Source organism: Acinonyx jubatus, chromosome B4, assembly GCF_027475565.1.
Source record: "Acinonyx jubatus isolate Ajub_Pintada_27869175 chromosome B4, VMU_Ajub_asm_v1.0, whole genome shotgun sequence".
Classification (NCBI taxonomy): Eukaryota; Metazoa; Chordata; class Mammalia; order Carnivora; family Felidae; genus Acinonyx; species Acinonyx jubatus.
Window position 1 is genome coordinate 76206048 of NC_069387.1, and position 14616 is coordinate 76220663.

Genomic DNA, 14616 nt, shown 5'->3' on the forward strand with positions numbered 1-14616 from the left:
AGATGCAAAATGAATGGAGGGTTTCCAGGAGAAAAGTGAAATGATCTGCTCTACATTTTAAATAAACTATCATATAATTTATCATTTAAATAGGGACACTTTGTGAGTGAACAAGGGTGCTATTAGCAGTTACCTCAGGACAACAGACATTAACAAGACCTTAATTTTAAAAGGCTTCTGTGCAGGGGTGCCTGGGTGGCTCAGTCAGTTAAGCGTCTGACTTCAGCTCAGGTCATGATCTCATAGTGAGTTTGAGCCCCATGTTGGGCTCTGAGCTGACAGCTTGGAGCCTAGAGCCTGCTTCAGATTCTGTGTCTCCCTCTCTCTCTTTGTCCCTCCCCTGCTTGTGCACATGTGCTCTCATGCTCTCTCTCTCTCTCTCTCAAAAATAAACAAACATTTAACAATAAATAAATAAAAGGCTTCTGTGCAGAGCCAGTTTGAAGGGGTCTTCTGGCCAAATCTGGAATAATTTAATCAAGATATATAATGGTAGTAAAAGATTACAATATATTGAATAAAGTAAAAATCTGAGACTACATTGTTAAAAATAAATCAATAAGAAGGGAAAGTTCCCTCTTACAGTAGACAGCCAACTAGTAAATGTAGAAGGAAAGACATAATTAGAAAGTCATCATTTGGGACGCCTGTGTGGCTTAGTCGGTTAAGCATCCCACTCTTGGTTTCAGCTCAGGTCATGATCTCAGGGTTTCATGAGTTCAAACCCTGCATCTGGCTCTGTGCTGACAGGGCAGAGCCTGCTTGGAATTCTCTCCCTCTCTCTCTCTGCCCCTCCCCTGTTCATGCAGTCTCTGTCTCTCTCAAAAATAAATACATAAAGCTATATAAATATATATATATATATATATATATATATATATATATATATGAAAATCATCATTTAGCAATCATCATAAAGAAAATTGATTAGGGCAAGAATCATCAATAAATGCTAAAACTGGTTGGTGAAAATTTGAAAATAGGATATGTACATGGTGTCAAAATGTCGCCCCTACAGAATGCTAATTACAAAAGGCAAAGCAATACATTTATAATGGAGAAAATTGGCATACCCCACCTGAACTAAGTGGTCAAAATTAACATTGCCAGCAATGGGACCAATCAATAGCATGTGTACCCTAATATGATACACAGAGAACTCAGCATCCCTTCTTAGGTAGTACCACCCAAAGCGCATAACCTGAATCTACCATGAGGAAACATCAGACAAACCCAAACTGAGGGATATTCTACAAAATAACTGACCTCTACTCATCAAATTGTTAATGTCATAAAAATACAAAGACTCGGGGCGCCTGGGTGGCTCAGTCGGTTGAGCGTCCGACTTCGGCTCAGGTCACGATCTCACGGTCCGTGAGTTCGAGCCCCGCGTCGGGCTCTGGGCTGATGGCTCGGAGCCTGGAGCCTGCTTCCAATTCTGTGTCTCCCTCTCTCTCTGCCCCTCCCCCGTTCATGCTCTGTCTCTCTCTGTCTCACAAATAAACGTTAAAAAAAAAATACAAAGACTAATGATCTGCTCTAGATTAAAGGAGATAAAAGACATGACAACGGAGTCAATACATGATCTTGGATATTTTTTTGCTATAAAGGACATTATTGGGACAATTGGCAAAATCTGAATAAGATCCACAGATTAGATCATACAGGGTATTGTGTGTTAAGCTCCTAATTTTGATCACTATATTATAGTTACGTAAGAGCATTTCATGTTTTTTTCCTGACCCTCCACCGGAGAATTTCATGTTTTTTAAAAACACACACTGAAGTTTTTAGGTGTTAAGGGACACTGCAACTGCAACTTAAACAGTTCAGATTAAAAAAATAATAATAACTCTAGGTGTTGGGGAGGAGCAGAAGAGAGGAAGATAAAACAAATATAGCAAAATGTTAACATGTGAGTAATCTTGGTGAAGGGTATTTACAACTTCTTTGCACTGTTTTTGCAAATCTTCTTCAAGTCTGAAATTATTATTTTTTATGAACAGAATACACATAGACTTCTAAGTTTCTGTGTAGAGAACAGGCTATGGGGGTGATGAGTGCAGAGTTGGAAGCAGGGCTGGACCAGTTAAAAGGCTACTATAGATTAAGGACAGAGGTCATGAAAGACTGCACAGTAGGAAGCTCCAGGAATTGGTCCCTCCACCAAAATAACTATTGAGCCGGCACAAAATGCTTGAAGCAACTATTCTGGAACTCTGGAATCTAGTCAAATACTTGCAGCAAACAAGGGAATGCTTGATGAAGAAAGAGGCTGGTAAATTTTAGTGAATTTCAGCATCTGGCACACCATCTACCTTCCCCTAGCTCCCAGTCCCATGGCACACAGCTGTGGGGACAGTAGCCTGGGATCCTGTTGCAGTCTGCTGGTGTCAGGGTGGGCAATAGGGACCTTGTCCTCCAAAACTCAGCATTATATATTCTGATTACTGCTTTTGATTGCTGAAGAGCTGGCACACAGGCTGGACATTGTTTCAACCACCATGGCTGAGGTGGCTTCCTTAGCAGAGTCAGACAAAGGGATTTAAAGAAACAGAACATTCTTTTTTTTCCCCATTTTTTCTTATTAGATCCAAGCATTTAAGAAAATTTCTGTCAAGTCACTGGCGGACCACGGAGCTCATAGAAGAGACTTCAGTGTTCACAAAAAATAAGGAACGCATTCTTTACAAAAACACTTTGGGAAAGTCACTAAACAAATGGACAACTTCAGCTTTAATCAAGTAACAACAGTAATCTCTAGGGAGGGAGTAGAATCTGATTTCCAGAGCTGCCATATTACAATACTCAAAATTTCCAGTTCTAAACAAAAAATTACAAAGCATACAAAGATTAAGGAAAGTATGGCCAATTCACAAGAAAAGAGAAATTGACAGAAACTATCCTTGAGCAAGCCTAGACACTAGACTTAATATACAAAGACCTTAAATTAACTATCTTAAATATGCTCAAAGAGCTGAAGGAAACCATAGACAAATAACTAAAGGAAACCAGGAAAACAATGTATGAGCAACTAAAGAATAGCAACAAAAGATCAAAGTTATAAAAAGTAAACAAATAGAAATTCTGGACCCAAAAGCACAAGAGCTGGAATTAAAAATATACTAGAGGGACTCAACAGAAGATCAACAGAAGAAAGAATCAGCAAACTTGAAGATGGCAAATTGAGATTACTCAGGCTGAAGAGCAAAAACAAAAATGAAGAAAACTAAATAGAACCTAAGAATACAATGGTACACCATCAAGTGTACCAATGTGCATATTATGGGAGTCCCAGGAGAAGAAGGAGAGAAAAAGGGAGAAAAGTTTTTGAAGAAATAATGGTTAAAAACTTTCCAAACTGATGACACACGTGAATCTACACATTCAAGGAGCTCAACAAACTTCAAAAGAATAAATTCAAAGACAGCCACAGCAAGGTACACAATATTCAAACTGTTGAAAGAGAGAATCTTCAAAGCAGCAAAAAGGGACTCATCACATTATGAGGGAAACTCAATGAAATTAATAGCCAATATCTCATCAGAAACCATGGAGGCCAGAGGCAGTGGGATGATATATGTAAAGTGTTGAAAGTAAAAACTATCAACCAAGAATTCTAAGATGAAGGAGAAATTAAAATATTTCTCAACAAAAGGTAAGGAAGTTCATTGCTAATAAACCTGCCCTACAAGAAATGCTAAAGGGAATCTTTCAGCCTGAAATGAAAGAACACTAGATGGTAACTCACAGTCATATGAAGAAATAAAGATCATTACACAGGTCACACAGGTAAAATACAAAAGCTAGCATACCATATTTTTGGTATGTAACCTCTTCTTTTTGTTTCCTATGTGACTTAAAAGACGAATACATAGGGGCACCTGGCTGGTGGAACGTGCAACTTTTGATCTTGGGGGTTGTGAATTTGAGACCCACATTGAGTGTAGAGCTTACTTAAAAATATTTTTTAAAAAGACAAATGCATTGGGGTGCCTGGGTGGCTCAGTCGGTTGAGCGTCCGACTTTGGCCCAGGTCATGATCTCGCAGTCCGTGGGTTCGAGCCCCGCATCAGGCTCTGTGCTGACAGCTTGGAGCCTGGAGCCTGTTTCGGATTCTGTGTCTCCTTCTCTCTCTGACCCTCCCCTGTTCATGCTCTCTGTCTCTCTCTGTCTCAAAAATAAATAAACATTAAAAAAAAATTTTTTTTTAAAAGACAAATGCATAAAACAATAATTATAAATCTATTGTAACAAGCACATAGTGTATAAAGACATAATTTGTGACAATAACAACATAAAGAATGGAAACAGAACTGACAGGAACAGAGTTAATGTATGCTCTTTTTTTTAAGTTGTGATATAATTGGGGCGCCTGGGTGGCTCAGTTGTTAAGCATCCAACTTCGGTTCAGGTCATGATCTCACAGCTCTTGAGTTTGAGCCCTGCATCAGGCTCTATGCTGACAGCTCAGAGCCTGGAGCCTGCTTCAGATTCTGTGTCTCCCTCTCTCTGCCCCTCCTCCCTTGGGCTCTGTCTCTGTCTCTCTCTCAAAAATAAACATCAAAAAAATAATAAAAGGGGCGCCTGGGTGGCGCAGTTGGTTAAGCGTCTGACTTCAGCCAGGTCACGATCTCGCGGTCCGTGAGTTCGAGCCCTGCGTCAGGCTCTGGGCTGATGGCTCAGAGCCTGGAGCCTGTTTCCGATTCTGTGTCTCCCTCTCTCTCTGCCCCTCCCCCATTCATGCTCTGTCTCTCTCTGTCCCAAAAATAAATAAACGTTGAAAAAAAAAATTTTTTTTAAATAATAAAAAAGTAAATAAATCTGTGATATAATTGACATATAACATTATATTAATTTCAGGTGTACAACATAATGATTTGATTTTTATAGATATTGCAAAATGATCATCATAAGAAGTCTAGTTTAATGTATGCTCTTGAAGCTAAATTGTTATCAATTCAAATTAGATTCCTATACACTTAGGATATTAACTGTAATCCCCATGGTAATCACTAAGAAAGTAACTTTAAAAATATACAAAAAAAAAAGGAAATAAAGAAGGAATTAAAATGATACAGTAGAAAAAATCAAACACAAAAGAAGACATATTGGAGTAACTGAGGAACAAAAGAATATGACATATAGAAAACAAATAGCACAATGGCAGAAATTAGTTCTTCATTGTCAGTAATCACTTTAAGTACAAATGGATTAACTCACCGATTAAAGACACAGATTGGGGAAAAAGATATTTGTTCTTGTGGTCAACATGTGACCAACCACATGTTGCTTATAGAAGACTCACTTCAGATATAACACACAAATAGGTTAAAAGGAAAACAGTGAAAGAGGATATTCTATGCAAATAGTAACCAAAAGAGAACTGAAGTGACTAGTCAAATATCAAACAAGAGGCTCCTGGGTGGCTCAGTCAGTTCAGCTACCAACTCTTGATTTCCACTTGGGTCATGGTCTCACAGTTTATGAAATCGAGCCCTGCGTTGGGCCCTGTGCTGACAGTGTGGATCCTGCTTGGGATTCTCTCTCTCCTCTCTCTCTGCCCCTCTCCAGCACTCTCTCCCCCTCTCTCTCTCAAAATAAATGGGATAAACATTTTTTAAAAATATATCAAATAGGGGCGCCTGGGTGGCTCAGTCGGTTAAGCATCTGACTTTGGCTCAGGTCATGATCTCACGGTTCCTGAGTTTGAGCCCAACATAGAGCTCTGTGCTGACAGCTTGAAGACTGGAGCCGGCTTCAGATGCTGTGTCTTCCTCTCTCCCTGCCCCTCCCCTGCTCACACTCTCTCTCTCAAAAATAAACAAACAGTAAAAAAAATTTTAAAACATATATATCAAACAAAATAGAACTTAAGTCAAAAGTTGTTACAAGAGGGGTACCTGGGTAGCTCATTTGGTTAAGCAACCGGCTCATGATTTCGGCTCAGGTCATGATCTCAGGGTCATGAGATCAAGCCCTACATTGGGTTCCACACTAGGCATGGAATCTGCTTAAGATTCTCTCTCCCTCTCTCTCTCTCTCCCTCTCCCTCCCTCCCTCCCTCCCTCCTTCCCTCCCTCCCTCCATCTCTCTGTCTCTCTCTCTCTGTCTCTCTCCTGTCTGCCTCTCCCCAGCTCACACATGTGCTCTCTCTCCCAAAATAAATAATAAATACATAAACTGTCCTTAAAAAAAAGTTGTGGGGTGCCTGGGTGGCTCAATTGGTTACGCACCCAACTTCAGCTCAGGTCATGATCTTGAGGTCCGGGAGTTCAAGCCCCTCGTTGGGCTCTGTGCTGACAGCTCAGAGCCTGGAGCCTGCTTTGGATTCTGTGTCTCCCTCTCTGCCCCTCCCCCTCACTCAAAAATAAATAAACATTAAAAAAACGTTTTTTTTAAGTTCCTATAAGAGACAAAGGACTTTTATATTGATTTAAAAGAAAACTTATAAAAAAAATAGAATTATAAACATGTACACACCACCAAATAACAGAGCCCTCAAACACAAGAAGCAAACACTGACAGAACTGAAGGTAGAACTAGATACTCCTACCAGAATGGTTAGAGAATGCAATACCCCCACTCTAAATAATGAGTAGGACATCTGACCGAAGACCAATAAGGAAACAGAGAACTTGAACAACATTATAAGTCAACTGGACATAACAGACATATACGGAGCCCTTCACCCAACAACAGAATATATATTCTTCTCAAGTACACATAAAACATTCTCCAGGATAGACCACATGTTTGGCCATAAACCAATTCTCAGTAACTTTTTAAAAAATCAAAATCTTACCAACTATTTTCTCTGGCCACAATGGAATGAATCTAGGAATCAATAAAAGGAAAACTGTAAAATGTGCAAATATGTGCAAATTAAGCAACACACTCACAAACAACCAATGAGTGAAGGACAAAAAATCACTAGGGAAATTAGAAAATACTGATGAAATACAAATGAAATATAAATTAAAACACTATATATCCGAACTTACAGGACACAGTGAAAGCAGTACTCAGGGGGAAATTCATGGCTCTAAATGCCTATATAAAAAGGAAGAAAGACTTCAATCAAATAATCTAACTTTACATCTTAAGGAACTCAAAAAATAAAAAAATAAAAAAGCAAACTAAATCCAAAACCAGAAGAAGGTAGGAAATAATAAAGATGATCAGGGAGAAATGAAGTAGAGAATAAAAAAATAGTAGTGAAGCCACAAAACCAAAAATCAGTTCTTTAAAAAAGATCAACAAAATTGACAAACTTTTAGCTAGACTGTCAAGGAAAAAAGAGGAGGAGACACAAATAAATAAATCAGAAATGAAAATGGGCTAGTACAACCAACTTTATAGAAAGAAAAGGATTGTAAGAGAACACTATGAACAATTTTACACCAAAGATTAAGATAATTTAGATACCAAAAAAAAAATTTCTACGAAGTGCCAAAAGTGACTTAAGAAGAAATAACAAATCTCAAAAGACCTATAACAAGAGATTGAATCAGTAATCAAAATCCTTTCAATAGAGTCTAGAACCAGATGCCTTCGTTGGTGAGTTCTAGCAAACATTTAAAGAATTAACACCAATCTTGTTCAAACTCTTCTGAAAAAAAGAGGAGGGAACACTTTCTAACATTCTACAAGGCCAGCATTATCCTCATACCAAGGCCAGACAAAAATACCACATGAGGCACCTGGGTGGCTCAGTCAGTTAAGCACCAGACTTCAGCTCAGGTCATAATCTCACGGTCCGTGAGTTTGAGCCCCACGTCAGGCTCTGTGCCGCCAGCTCAGAGCCTGGAGCCTATGTCAGATTCTGTGTCTCCCTCTCTCTCTGCTCCTACCCCCCCCCCTCTCAAAAATAATAAACATTTAAAAAATGTGTAAAAAAACATCACAGGAAAAGCAGACCAATATCCCTTATGAATAAAGACACAAAAATCCTCAACAAAATACTGTACTAGCAAACTGAATCCAATGATCATACACTATAACCAAGTAGGATTTTTCCCAGAAATATAAGGGTGGTTCAACATAAAGAAATCAACATAATACACCACATGATCATCTCAACAGACACAGAAAATGCACTGGACAAAATTCAGCACCTGTCACAATAAAAACACTCAACAAAACCTTGAAGACATTATGCTAAGTGAAATAAGACAGTCACATAAGGACAAATTTGTATGATTCCACTTACATGAGATTCCTAGAGTAGTCAAATTCACAGAGACAGAAAGTAAAATGGGGGTTGTCAGGAACTAGGCGAGTTAGTGATTAATGGGTAGAGAGTTTCTGTTTGGGAAACTAAAAATATTCTGGAGATGGATGGTGGTAATATTTGCACAACAAATTCACAACAATGTGAATGTGCTTAATGCCACTGAACTATACACTTAAAAATAGCTAAAATGGTAAATCTTACGTGTATTTTACCATAATAATACACACGGACATTCGTACAGACACACACACACGTACATACACACACAACAACCTAGGAATAGAAACTTCCTCAAAATTAAAAAGGCATTTATGAAAAATTCACAGCTCAGTGGTGAAAAACTGAAAGCTTTCCCTCTAAAATCAGGAATAAGCTAAAGATGCCCACTTTCACTACTACTATTCAACACTGAAGTCCTTGCAAGACCAATTAAGCAAGAAAAACAAATAAAAAGCATACAAACAGGAAAAGAAAAAGTGAAGCTATACCTATTTGCATATGACATGACTCTTCATATAGAAAATCCCATAAGTCCAGGAAAATGTTACCAAAGCTAAAAAAAGAATTCAGCAAAGTTACAGGATATGAGATCAACATAAAAAAGTAGTTTCTAAATAATCAGTAGTTATTGCCAGCAATAAACAATCCAAAGAGGAAATTAAGAAAACAATTCCATGTAGAATAGTATCCAAGAGTAAAATACACAGGAATAAATTTAGCCAATGGTATGAAAGACTTGTACAGCTTTTCCTTGACTTACAATGGGGTTACATCCCAATAAACCCATCGTAAGCTGAAAATACTGTCAGTCAAAAATGTATTTAATACATCTAACCTACCAAACATCATAGCTTAACCTAGCCAAATGTACTCAGAACACTTACATTAACCTACTGTTGGGTAAAATCATCTTACACAAAGCGTATATTATAACGAAGTGTTGAATATCATGTAGTTTATGGAGTACTGTACTGAAAGTAAAAAATGGAATGGTTGTATGGATACTGTACAGTTATAAGCATATCATTTGCAACCCTCATGATCACCTGGCCAACTGGGAGCTGTGGCTCACTGCCACTGCCCAGCATCATGAAAAGTATTGGACTTCATACCACCAGCCCAGTTAAAGTTCAAAATTCAAAATTGGAAGTATGGTTTCTACCATGTGTATCACTTTTACACCACTGTAAAGTCAAAAAAATCATAAGTTGAACCATCGTAAGCTGGGGACCATATGTCGGTTGATGGGGTGCCTGGCTGGCTCAGTTGGTACAGCATGTAACTCTTGATCTCGGGGTTGTAAGTTTGAGCCCCAAGTTGGGTGTAGAGATTTAAAAATGAAATCTTTAGGGGTGCCTGGGTGGCGCAGTCGGTTAAGCGTCCGACTTCAGCCAGGTCACGATCTCGCGGTCCGTGAGTTCGAGCCCCGCGTCGGGCTCTGGGCTGATGGCTCAGAGCCTGGAGCCTGTTTCCGATTCTGTGTCTCCCTCTCTCTCTGCCCCTCCCCCGTTCATGCTCTGTCTCTGTCCCAAAAAAAAAAAAATAATAAACGTTGAAAAAATAAAAATAAAAAAATAAAAATGAAATCTTTAAAAAAAAGAAGACTTGAAAAGACACTTCCCCAAAGAAGATCTACAAATGGCCAGCAAGTACGTGAAAAGATGTTCAACTTCACGGTCAAGGAATAGCAAAACACGATCACAATGACATACTACTTCTCACTCATTAGGATGGGTTTAATTAAAAAAAACAACAAAAAGAAAATAGAAAGTAAAAAGTCCTGACAAGAGTGTAGAGAAACAGGAACCCTCATATATTGCTGATGGAACATAAAGCAGTTCAGATGTTATGTAAAATAGCTTGAGAGTTCTTGAAAAAGTTTAGTATATACTATACACCTACCAGAATGGCCAAAATCCGGAACACTGACAACACCAAATACTGATAAGGATGTGGAGCAAAGGGAACTCTCACCAATTTGTAGTAAGAATGCAAAATGGTACAGCCACTTTGGAGGACAGTTTGGCCTTTTCTTAACAACACTAAATATATTCTTACCATATAATCCCGAGTTGCATTCCTTGTATTTACCCAAAGGAGTTGAAAATTATCTCTATACGAAAACCTACACATGGATGTTTATAACAGCTTTATTCATAATTGCCAAAACTTGGAAGGAATCAAGATGTCCTCCAGTAGGTGAATGAATAAACTGTGGTACATCCAGAAAATAGAATATTGAGTACTAAAAAGAAATGAGCTATCAAGCTATGAAAAGACATAGAGGAATATTAAATGCATATTTCTAAGTAAAAGAAGCTAATCTGAAAAGGCAACATATTGTAGGATTCCAATTTTATGACATTCTAGAAAGGCAAAACTGGAAACATTTAAAAAAAAAAATCAGTGGTTGTCAGGGTTGGGGTGGAGGAATGAATAGGCAGAACACAGAGGGCTTTTTTTTTTTTCAAGTTGATCTTTTTTTTTTTTTTTTTAAACATTTATTTAGTTTTGAGAGACAGAGCACAAGCAGGGGAGGGGCAGAGAGAGGGAAACACAGAACTCGAAGCAGGCTCCAGGCTCTGAGTCATCAGCACAGAGTCGGACGTGGGGCTGGAACCCACAAACCGTGAGATCATGACCTGAGATGCTCAACCGACTGAGCCACCCAGAACACAGAGGACTTTTAAAGCAGAGAAAATCCTCTGTATGATACTCTATGATGGGTATGTGTCATTCTATATTGGTCCAAAACCACAGAATGTATACCACCAAGAGGGAACTCTCAGGTAAACTATAGACTTTGGGTGATTATGATACGTCAATTTAGGTTCATCAATGTAGGTACAGAGTGGGTACCACTCTGGTAAATGATGTTGATAAAAGGGGAGGCTATGCATGTGTGGAGGCAAGAGGGTATATGGGAAAATTCTGTACCTTCCTCTCAGTATTTCTGTGAGCCTAAACTGCTCTAAAAAGTCTTTAGATTTAAAAACAAAAAAGTTAAGCATAGAATTACCATATGAGCCAGCAATTCCACGCCTAGATATATATACCCAAGAGAAATGGAAACATATGTCTAGTACAGCATCGTGACTATAGTTAATAATACTGTAATGCAGATTTGAAACTTGCTAAGAGAGTAGCTCTTAAAAGTTCTCATAAGACTCAAATACAGAGAACAAACTGAGGGTTGATGGGGGTTGGGGGAGAGGGGAAAGTGCGTGATGGGCATTGAGGAGGGCACTTGCTGGGATGAGCACTGGGTGTTGTATGGAAGCCAATTTGACAATAAATTATATTAAAAATAAATTAATTAATTTTAAAAAGTTCTCATAAGAAAAAAACTGTTTTGTACGGTGAAAGATGTTAACGAGACATTGTGATCATTTTGCAATATATACAAATACATAATCATTATGCTGTACACCTTAAACTAATACAAAGTTATATATCATTATACCTCAATTAAAAGAAATCTACACAGAAAAATAGAAATCTGCACAGAAACTTGTATACGAATGTTTATAAACATTTCAGGTCAGGGCACCTGGGTGGCTCAGTCAGTTAAGTATATGACTTTGGCTCAGGTCATGATCTCACAGCTTGGCTCATGAGTTCGAGCCTGTGTCGGCTCTGTGCTGACAGCTCAGAGCCTGGAGCCTGCTTCGGGTTCTTTGTCTCCCTCTCTCTGCCCCTCCACTGCTCTTTCTCTCCCTCTCAAAAATAAGTAAACATTAAAAAAAATTTAAAAACAAAATGTCATGGTCATCTCCTTTATAAACAGTCTACCAATTGATGAATGGATAAACAAGCTGCATTATATACATAGAAAGGGTTATTCAGCCATAAAAAGGAATGAGATACTGAACTACTGATACTTGCTACCTGCGAATGGACCCTGAAAACATGCTAAGTGAAAGAAGCCAGACGCTAAAGGACACGTTACACGATTCCATTTATATGAAATATCCAAAATAGGTAAATCCATGCACACAGACTACAGAGGGGGAGGGGGAAATGGGGAGCAACTGCATTACGAGGTACAGGGTTTTCTCTTGGACTGATGGGAGTGGTGGGTGGTCGCACAACATTGCGAATGTACCAAATAACACTGAATTGTTCACTTTAAAATGGTTAATTTTACATGATGCGAATTCCACCTCAACTTTAAAAAAAAATGAAAGACATAAAATTCTTTTCAATATACAGAACTTGATCCTCTTTCCTTTTTTTTTTTTTTATAACAGCACTATTTTGATACAATTCCTGTACTATACAATTCACCCATCTAACGTGTACAGTTCAGTTGTCTTTAGTGTGGTCACAGAATTGCCCAACTATCAAAATTAATTTGCAGGTATGTATATACGTATGTATGTATGTATTTTAATTAATTGCCACACCCAACATGGGGTTCAAACCCGAACATCAAGAGTTACATGCTCTACCGACAACCAGGCAGATGCCCCGGACCACAATTTTAGAACACTTATCAACCACCCCCCAAAAAACCCAGCACCATCAGCAGTCACTCCCCCATTACCTCTTTCCCCAAGCTCTAGCCAACCACTATTCTACTTTCTGTCTCTACAGAGTTGCCTATTCTGGACATTTCATAGAAGTGGAATCGTACATTGTGTTATCTTTTGTGACTAGCTCCTTTCGCTTAGCATTTTTTTCAGGGGATTTCCTTTATTTTAACAATAAAAGTTTGTACCAAGTATTAAAGTGTAAGGGAAAAAGTAAGAAAGATATTAAAGAACCATTTAGAAAAAGAACATTACTGAATATAAGGGCAGATCAAGTCCAAAACAGAAATCCAGTTAAGGTGAATCTTTATAAAATATAAATCAATAGATCTGAAGTGAAACCATTATAAGATGCAGCAGAAAATAAGAAAATTAGGTTAGAATGAATACATCAGAGAATATATTTTACAAAACAAATAGCTTGACAAAGAGAACATTTTCCCTAATAAAGCTGTAGGAAAATCGATTAGAAGGTTTAATTATAGACAGAAACACAAAGAGCAAAGAATCATGGTCTTTGCGTATAAAAACTCCTCCAGTCAGTGCTTCTCAACATGTGGTCGCTGGATTACCTGCATCAAAATCACCTAAGAACTTGTTTAAAAAATCAGATTTCTGGGGGCGCCTGGGTGGCTCAGTCGGTTAAGCGGCCAACTTCGGCTCGGGTCATGATCTCACGGTCCGTGAGTTCGAGCCCCGCGTCGGGCTCTGTGCTGACAGCTCAGAGCAGCCTGGAGCCTGTTTCAGATTCTGTGTCTCCCTCTCTCTGACCCTCCCCCGTTCATGCTCTGTCTCTCTCTGTCTCAAAAATAAATAAACGTTAAAAAAAAAAAAAGTTAAAAAAAAAAATCAGATTTCTGGCCTGTGCCCCAGAAAAATCACTGAAGATGAGGCCCTGGGAACTATTTTTAAATAAGCACTCTAGAGGACTCTCATGAACACAAACGTTTCAGAACTAATATCTAATTAACACAAATTAATGCAAATGATTAAATGTGTATCAAAGTCAGGAGAAGAGTGTGACAAGAGCAAAATGCATGAAAAAGAGGAAGGTGAAAAAAAAGAAAGAAAAAATACTTGACATTTTGGCACATCGTGCTCTGGGGAAAACAGAAAGTGATGTTTGGAAAACTCTTGCAGAATTGATGTTAGAAAAAAATTCTAAAGGTGTGAATTTGCAAACCATTCGACTAATACCAGCGTAGACCATTCGGGGTATGACACCGGAAAGCAGTTTTAAATGTAAGGTTATATGGTACGGAAAGCACATGACACACGCACAGAATGTTGACGATGTTAACTATTTTTATAACAAGTATGGTTATAGTTAATTATCTCCATCTTCTGACAAACTAGACAAAACCAAACTTTTTGCTGTGGTAGTCTTTACATGAACAACAGTATGAATTATCAAATATTATGTCAGATACTGAGCATAAGCTCAGGGTTAGGGCATTTATTTTCAGACCAAGTTAATCTCTATTTTTCGGGCCAGACTTATGTAAACAAGGACAGACAAAACTAGAGTTAAATTTCTTAACACTAAGAGCATTGCAAGATAGCACTTAAATTTCCCTGAAAATCACTTAAGTATGTATACAAGATAGCCTTTATTATTCTAGCTGTAAGCACAGATTCCTGAAGATGAAGTACTAAGTTCTAACTCATTATTTTACGTGAGAAAAATCCATTTTGGGTTAGCAGAGATAAAGACAAGAAGTTTACATTACATAACTCTCAAAGTATCTCGTGATCAGAACACAAAATTTGTCCGCTTTCACCATAAAAACCATCTTTCTCCTATAAACTCAAACTGTTAAGTTCTGAAGTCTCTTCTAACTCACTTAT

General features: G+C 38.2%; 1 protein-coding gene across 4 annotated transcripts in view; it reads right to left on the bottom strand.

Annotated features, from left to right (window-relative positions):
- The window catches only part of TFCP2 (transcription factor CP2), a 46963-nt gene that overhangs the window by 30756 nt on the left and 1591 nt on the right, over positions 1-14616 (bottom strand). The window lies entirely within an intron of this gene.